Source organism: Gracilinanus agilis, chromosome 2 (genome assembly GCF_016433145.1).
Source record: "Gracilinanus agilis isolate LMUSP501 chromosome 2, AgileGrace, whole genome shotgun sequence".
NCBI classification, from domain to species: domain Eukaryota; kingdom Metazoa; phylum Chordata; class Mammalia; order Didelphimorphia; family Didelphidae; genus Gracilinanus; species Gracilinanus agilis.
Genome location: NC_058131.1, coordinates 527,444,905 through 527,453,341, shown reverse-complemented (window position 1 = coordinate 527,453,341; position 8,437 = coordinate 527,444,905).

Here is an 8,437-nt window from a genome sequence, read left to right as displayed (position 1 = left end):
AGAGAGAGAGAGAGAGAGAGAGAGAGAGAGAGAGAGAGAGAGAGAGAGAGAGAGAAGACCCAAAACTGGAAGTCATAGATTTATAGAATTTCAGATTTTGGAGGGACCCTAATAATTATTTAATCTGTCCCTGTCTAATTCTAGCACTTTTGGCACAGATCAGCCAGCCATTGCAGGGAGACCCAAGTTTGAATTCTGCTTCAGACACTAACTGGTGTTATTATCATCTCCATTTTACAGAAGAGGAAACTGAGATTGAGTTTAAATGACTTGCCCAGGGTCACACAGCTAGCAAGGACCAATCTACTGTGTCCTTTCTTTTGGCACTACCCTGCTCTATGGCTTTAGCAAATACCTGACTCCTTTAATCTCCATCTTTCAGAACTTCCTACTACCTAAGTGAAAATTTTCCCCTTGGATGTGCTCATCAGTATCCTGCTTGGCCCCATCCTCCTGCTCCTTTTATTTCCTCTGCCCAGTGGAATGTTCTCTTTTATCCTACTCTATTGTTCGTCCTTGACCTCTTAATCCTACATCCCTTCTTCTTCCTCTTACTAACAAAAAACTAGTTTTCTTTTGAACACATCATATCCCTTGACCCCCCTCTCCAAGGCCAGCCCTTCTGCCATGCCTTCTCCTGACTTGAAGAGCCAGGGTGACGCAGTGATGGGCTTCTTGTTACCCAATGTCACTTCTAGAACTGTCATTCAAAAGATCACAGAGCCATAGATGGAGAGCTAGAAGGGACCTTCAAGGCTAACTAGTCTAATCCCTTCATTTTTCAGACGAGGAAGCTAAGGCTCAGGGAAGGCAAATGATTTGTCCAAAGTCATATTGGTAGCAAGTGTGGGAAACAGAATTTGAACCCAGGCCTTTCTCCTGACTACAGAGTCAGTCCTCCTTCTACCCTGACATGCAGACAAGTTAACAAAATGTCATGTTACCTAACTAAAATGTGCCACTAAAATGGCACCTCAAACTCTACTACTCACTGTAAGCCTCCACTAGAAGCATCTAGGAGTTGGAGCTAATAGAGTTCAGTGCCTAGAGGAAGATCTGAGTTCAAATCTAGCATTCACTAGCTAGGCAATTTGGGGCAAGTCACTTAACTTCTGCCTGCCTCAGTTTTCTCTTCTGTAAGTTGGAGATAATAATAGCATCTCCCTCCCAGGATTGTCATGAGGAATAAATGAGATCATTTTTGCAAAGAGTTTAGCACACTGCCTGGCACATAATTTCCTTCCTTCTTTCCCAGCCTCAAAATCTTGTCCCTCCCCAAAGCTGCCCCATCTCTCAACTTCCCTATTTCTATGGATGGCACTACCATCTTTCCACTCACACCAGGTTAAAAAATTCTGAGTCATCTTTGACTTCTGCTTTCCTCATCCCCAGCAACCCAGTCAGTTGCTAAGGCCATTCTGATTCTATTAACCTCTCTCACATCTGTTTCTTTCTTTCTTTTTGAAATTTTCTTTCTTTTCTTTTATTATTTTAAACCTTTATGTTTCAAGGCAGAAGAGCGGTAAGGGCTAGGGAATGGGGGTTAAGTGACTTGCCCAGGGTCACCCAGGCAGGCAGTGTCCAAGGCCATATTTGAACCTAGGACCTTCCATCTCTAGATCTGGCTCTCTGTCCCCTGAGCCACCTAGCTGCCCCTATCTGTTCCTCTCTTTTCTCACACAGCCACCTAGCTCAGGTCCTCAATCATCCTTCCCCAGGACTGTTGTAACAACCTCCCACCTGGTCTCTTTGCCACTCCCCCTACCCCTCCAACAATGGTTTTGTTTTCTAAATTATCCATCACAAAAGTGCTAAAATAATCTTACTGTCCAGATCTGACCTTGTTGTTTCCAGTTTACCTGTAGGATCAAATACAAAGTCTAATCTGGGTACAATTAACCTTTCCTATTGTATTTCACATTTGTTTCCTTCTTGTGGTCTGTGCTGTACCCTGAACTTTGGCCCTTTCCTAAATCTTTGCATTCCCCTAGACCCTCACTCATTCAATGGTTGTTCAACAGACATTTATTAGCACTATGCTTGGTACATAATAAGGGCTTAATTAACACATTGTCTGAGGGAAGCTAGGTGACAGTGGATGGAGCTTTGGGCACTGAGTCAGAAAGCCTGAGCTCATATCTGACCTTAGACACTTACTAGCTATGTGACCCTGGGTAAGTCACTTTACCCTGTTTTGCCTCAGTTTCCTCATCTGTAAAATGAGCCGGAGAAGGAAATGTTAATTCAGATTTGAACTCATGAAGAGGGGTCTTAAATTTTGGCATATGATGGTGATGAAATTCTACTGTGCTGTAAGGAGTGATGACCAAGATGAATTCAGAAAGAGCTGGAAAGACCTATGTGAACTGATGCACAGTGAAATAAGCAAGAACCAAGAGAACACTGTACATAGTAATAGCAATATTGTGGAATGACGAGCTGTTAAAGACAGCTACTCTAGCAATGCAATGATTCAGGACAATTCTGGGGGACTTAAGACAAAGAATGCTCTCCACCTCCAGAGAAAGAACTGTCGGAGTCAAAATGCAGTTACAAGCATGTGATTTTTCGCTTGTTTATTTGGGCTTATGTTTGGGGGTTTTGGTTTTACAAGATTATTCACTTACAAAAATGAATAATATGGACATTTTTTAAAAAAGAGGAGTCTTCCTGATTCCAGGCCCAGTGCTCTATCCACTGTGCTCTCACTGCTCTAATTCTTGCATATGTATCTTATCCCACTCAATCATTTGACTATAAATTCCTTGAGGATGAGGACTTTTTTATATCTCCATTTTTATATCTCTGGTGCCTAGCTGAGTGTTTTGTGCTTAACAGGCATTTCTTGAATATTTGCTAAGTGAATGACTACACTCATCACCAATAATAGACTAGGACTCAAGCCAGCCCAGAAGGACCTCTGCCCCAGCCAAAGGTGCCTGCTCTCAGTGATTTAGGAGAATGGCAACAGCTGTGTTTAGAAGGCTTCCGTTTGTTCGCCTACTTGTATTGGTCACTGGGATGCGATGGCCAAGGAGTGCATCTCCTGAAGTTAAGAAGACAGTGGTTCCTGGTGGCACATGAGATCCATGGGCCAGAAGAATGCTCTTACTGGGTGAAGTCACATACCATGCTAGGCCAGGACGCCTGGGTCCTTGGGGTTCTTTATAGGGTTCTTTGACAGCCTGGCAGACCCCTTCTCGGAATGTTTTTACATAAGCAAAGGAAAACACATAAATATACAAAGGAAACCACTTATATTGAAATAGTTATTAACACCGCTCCCCCACCCAAAACAAGTTCAGAGACCACAGGTGAAGAACTACCTGGCTAAACCCAATTGGTGCTGAGCAATCTAAGTCTGTGCCTAGTTAACAGTCAGGGCATCTAGCTAACTGGAGGGCTCATCTGGGGCTAGCCTCAGACTTTCAGGACTCAGCCCTTTGCTTTGCCTCTGGAAAAATCATCTTCTAACCCCAAACTATGGCAGGCCTTTGTGCCTTGTTAGAAGCTATAGAAATGCTGTATGCTGTATTGCCCAATGTTACAGGAAAGACTGGCTAATTTAGGCAGCCAAGTGGTTCAGTGGATAGAGCTCTGGATGTGGAATCAGGAAGATCCGAGTTAAATTCTGGCTGCAGGCATTTGATAGTGATGTGATGCTGAGCAAGTCATTTGATCATGTCTACCTCAGTTTCCTCTTCTGTAAAATGGGGATAATAATAACATCTAACTCCCAGGGTTGTTGTGAGGATAAAATGAGATAATAGTTGGAAGATGCTTTATAAACCATACAACACTAGCTATTATTATTTAAATTTCTGAATAGAATGGATAACAGCAATATTTGATTTCTATTTATTATACACCCCCTCACCCCTAATCAAATCCAGGTTCTCATTTTACAAGACATTGAAGATGACTTGCCCAAGATCATACTTGGAAAGTGGCAGAGTATAGATTTGAACCCGGGGCCTCTGATTCCCAATCCTGGGCTCTTTCCACCTCATCACAATCCTTCTCTCTTCCCAGGATTCCCATGAGCTATACTGAGGGTCTTGACCCCCAAACCATTTGGGATTTACCGCCATAAAATTAATCAAAATTGAAATTAGAGAAAAAGTCTATATTTTTTTGAAAAGTTTATTCATCAGCAATTAAAACGACCCCACCCCACTTCCAGACGATTCCACAAAAATAGAAGCATATAATATATTCTTATAGCATTAGTTAATATAAATGTCCCCAGGTACATACTGAGGTTATGTTCACGTTTATTAGAGTACACTAAGTATTATCTCTGGGACACGAAGAATGTGGTTATCTCATCCACATATAATGGAGGAAACAAAGCGAAAATGCCTTTCTCTTGTCATTTGGGAAATATGTGCTGCCAATGGCCATGGGCAGAGTGAGGAAGGGTAATGGGGCAAAGGTCAGAGTGGCATATTGTGGGCCAGTGAGTCAGAGCATTACCCATGCCTACCCTGACGGGAAATTCACATAGAGCACTCCCAGATGGTGTTGAGAGATTTGCTATGGACATACATCAGAAAAGGAAATTAGCATTTGTGTTACTTCTTCAGGTGCAATTGGTGTTCTGAGGAAAGGCCACCTGAGCACAGATGTGATCCAGATGTGAAAAGGATAATCCAGTGTAGGTACCTCCCCATGAAATATTTGTGGTCTTGCTGAGGGGTGAAGGGAAGGGAAACCAAATTTTGAGGATCAGAAAGAAGAGGCTGTTTTATTTTTGCCAAGTCCCTTGTCCCCCAACCTTTTGGTTCACAAAACCAGAAGAAACAAAAGTTGGATAACCTATTGTGGTCTCTACAATTCATAGCGGGTGACAGAGCTCAGCTCTTGCCAGATTTTAAGTTCCGCCAAGAAAGAATCATGGATGTAGAATTTGAGGCCAGTTTCCTCATTTTTCAGATAAAGAAACTGTAGACTAGACAAAGAAACTTGGCCGAGGAATACTATTGCACTGTAACAAATACAAACAGGGTGGTTTCAGAGAAATCTGGGAAGACTTAGATGAACTGAAGCAAAGTGAGGTGAGTAGGACCAGGACAACATTGTGCACAGTAACAGCCAGTTTAAGGATGATCAACTATGAAAAACTTAGCTTCTCTGATCAACGCAATGATCTAGGACAATCCCAAAGGATCCATGATGAAAAATGCTATCTACCTCCAGAGAAAACAGATGGAGTCTGAATGCAGATGGAAACTTACTGTTTTTCTTTATTTTTTTTTAATAACAAATTTCCATGTTTTCCAAAATTATACGATCCAAACTGTCTCCCTCCCTTCTTCCCTTCTCCTTCCCAAAGCTGGCAAGCAATTCGGTCAGGGTTATACAAGAAATGTATTGCTTTTCACTTTCTTTTTCCTTTTCTTTCAGTGTTTGATATGGAAATATTTTGCATGACTTCACATGTAAATTGGGTATTATAGTTCTAGCTTTCTGAATAGATAGGGGAGGGGATGAAAGGAAGGAGAGAATTTGGGACTCCAAACTAAGAAAAAGAATTAAGTTTTCAAAAAAGAAAATAATAGGAACTTTTAAAAAATAGAAAAATAGTTAATATAAAGATCAAATTGCTAATATTAAAAATAAAAATTCATGACAAATGAAAGGGAAATAAAAAATTAAAATTTGGCCAAAAACAGGTAATTACATAGACAGAAGGATTTGAACTAAGGTCTAGTCAAATCTAGAAAATGACAAATGAAAGAGAAATATAGATTAAAAAACTTGGCCAAGGTTACACAGGTAATTACAAAGATAGCAGGATTTGAATTTAGGTCTAATCTAATCTAGAAAGGATTACTTCATGAGGTATGAGTGAAAGGAAAAGGAGCCAAGTAGCCTTGATGCATGGTGGTAGGGAGATTCAGTTGATTCCAACTCTTCATGACCTCATTTTGGGGTTTTCCTTGGCAAAGATACCTGAGTAGTTTGCCACGTCCTTCTCTAAATGGGATTAAGTGACTTGCCTAGTGTCATACAGCTAGTAAGTGTCTGAGGCCCAATTTGAACTCATGAAGAGGAATTTCTGATTCCAAGCTGTACCACATAACTGTCTGTCCATTGACACAAGGTATTCAGTTGCAAACGGCCTTGCTGGAGGTCAAGGCAGAAGCAGCCCTTTGTCCCCACTGCTCTCTACATGAAATTGAGGCAAGTGAAAATTTTGAATCTAATTCTATTTCTGGAGTAACTAGATAGTACATTACAACTAGATAGGATTATAGCTCTATGGTTTTTACTTTGGAGGAGTTAGCAATTTTTTAAAACTCCAGTAGAATTCTATGCCATTGATTTCCTAGAAACTCTTTCTGTATAAGGACTTAGAGATTTAAATATTTCCATTAAAAGCACAGACAAGCAGGGCAGTTTTGAAAATAGAGAATATACTTTAAAATGATAATTAGTATGAAATGGAGAGTTACAGTTTCATGTGGAGTCCTATTTTTTTAATTTTAATTTTTTAAAAACCCTTACCTTCCATCTTGGAGTCAATACTGTGTATTGGCTCCAAGGCAGAAAGAGTGGTAAGGGCTAGGCAATGAGGGTTAAGTGACTTGCCCAGGGTCACACAGCTGTAGTGTCTGAGGTCAGGTTTGAACCTAGGACCTCCCATCTCTAGGCCTGGCTCTCAATTCACTGAGCTAGGCAGCTGCCCCCTGGAGTCCTATTTTTGTGTTCTATGTTGATAGAACTTTTTCTTTTGGGGGAGAGTTCTAAATTCAGAATCTTAAAAACTTCAATGCAAAGGTAAACAAAAGACAAACAGATTTCCATTAAGTAATTAAGGTAGGCATTGGATGCAGATAGGTTTCAGGTTCTCATCAGAAATCCCTCTTTATGCACCAGGCTCTACCATGCTCCAAAAGCTGCCACATCCTTGAGTGTCACTGACAGCTGTGGACTTGGAGAAAACAGAAGGTGAAACCAAGGAAGGGGCACTGAGAAAGAATTACAGAATCTGAGAGTTTGAAGGGCAGCAGCTACATAGTCCAACTATACCTGAAAGGAATCCCTATTACGTTAACCATACCAGATAAGTGGCAATCCAGCCTCTGTTTGTAGACTTCCAATGAGGGAGAACCACTCCAGGCAGTCCATTCAGTTCTGGATGACTCCAATTTTTAGGATGTCTTTCCCGATAGTAAACTTGTCTTTTGGCAACTTCTACCAATAGTTTCTTGTTCAGCCAAACAGAGTAAGTCTAATCCCTCTTCTATGTGACAGTTCTTCAAGATTTATAGATGCTGGGAGACAGGTCTATTTTTTTTTTAACTCTCCAATTTATACCTCAATTGGAGCCTGAGTAACTGGACCAAAGCTATGCTCCAAAACCTTACTGTATTCAAAGGATAAAGAATCTACATGACCTTTTGGAATCAGTTACAAGGAACTCTGGGCTAGATATCACTAGTGGCTCCCTGGTGCTAAGATTAGAAACTGGAATTCTCCTATTATCCCCCTAAAAACATTTTGTTCTTCATTTTTATCAGCCTCTCAAGAACAATTTCCTTATCTTAGTCAACTGGAAAAATGGAAACATGAGTTTCTTTTGTTTTTGTTGTTGGTAAGGACAATGCGGAATGTGCCCCAAAAGGCACACAGACATGTATGATCCATTTCCTACCTTGTGGCAGGTACTGCATTCTTGGAAACCGGAATCCTGGGTCCACAGAGCCTCATCTTCACTCCAGCCAACATGGGGCATTTGACCTCTGTGCTCACCCACATTTGTACCTGCACTCACATCTTCCTCCCCATCCCCTTCCATCTCTTATTTGGAGAACTTCTGGAAAGAGCTTGTTAGTCCAGTGCCTTGTGGCAAAGGCTCACTCGTCTTTGTGATTCTCACACTAATTCTTTTCTCTGGCCACCATTCTTAGGTGTTGTCTTTCCCATTAGGGAAACCTCCTTAAGTCGGTCAGTCAACTAGCCATAAAGTCCTACTATGTACTATATATACACTGTGCTAAGTGCTGGGGATACAAGGAAAGGACAAAAACAAACAAAAACCCTGAAAAACTTTCTTAATTTTGTATTTTATCCCTAGAACTGTGCACAGTACTTGCTGTACTGACACACAGTCAGTCATTTTCAGGTATATCTGACTCTGTGTGACTCCATGTGAGGTTTTCCTGGCAAAGATACTGGAACAGTTTGCCATTTCCTTCTCTAACTCATTTTATAGATGAAGAAACTGAGGCAAACAGGGTTAAATGATTTGCCCAGGGTCACACAGCCAGTATCTGAAGCCAGATTTGAACTCACGAAGATGACTCCAGACCTGGAACTCTATCCACCTTGCTGCCCTTGTAAATGTCTAATAAATGTTTTTTATTCATTTATATCTTGCACTGGGCTACCACTTAACTATCAATGATCTAGAAAATGAAACGATTCTTTT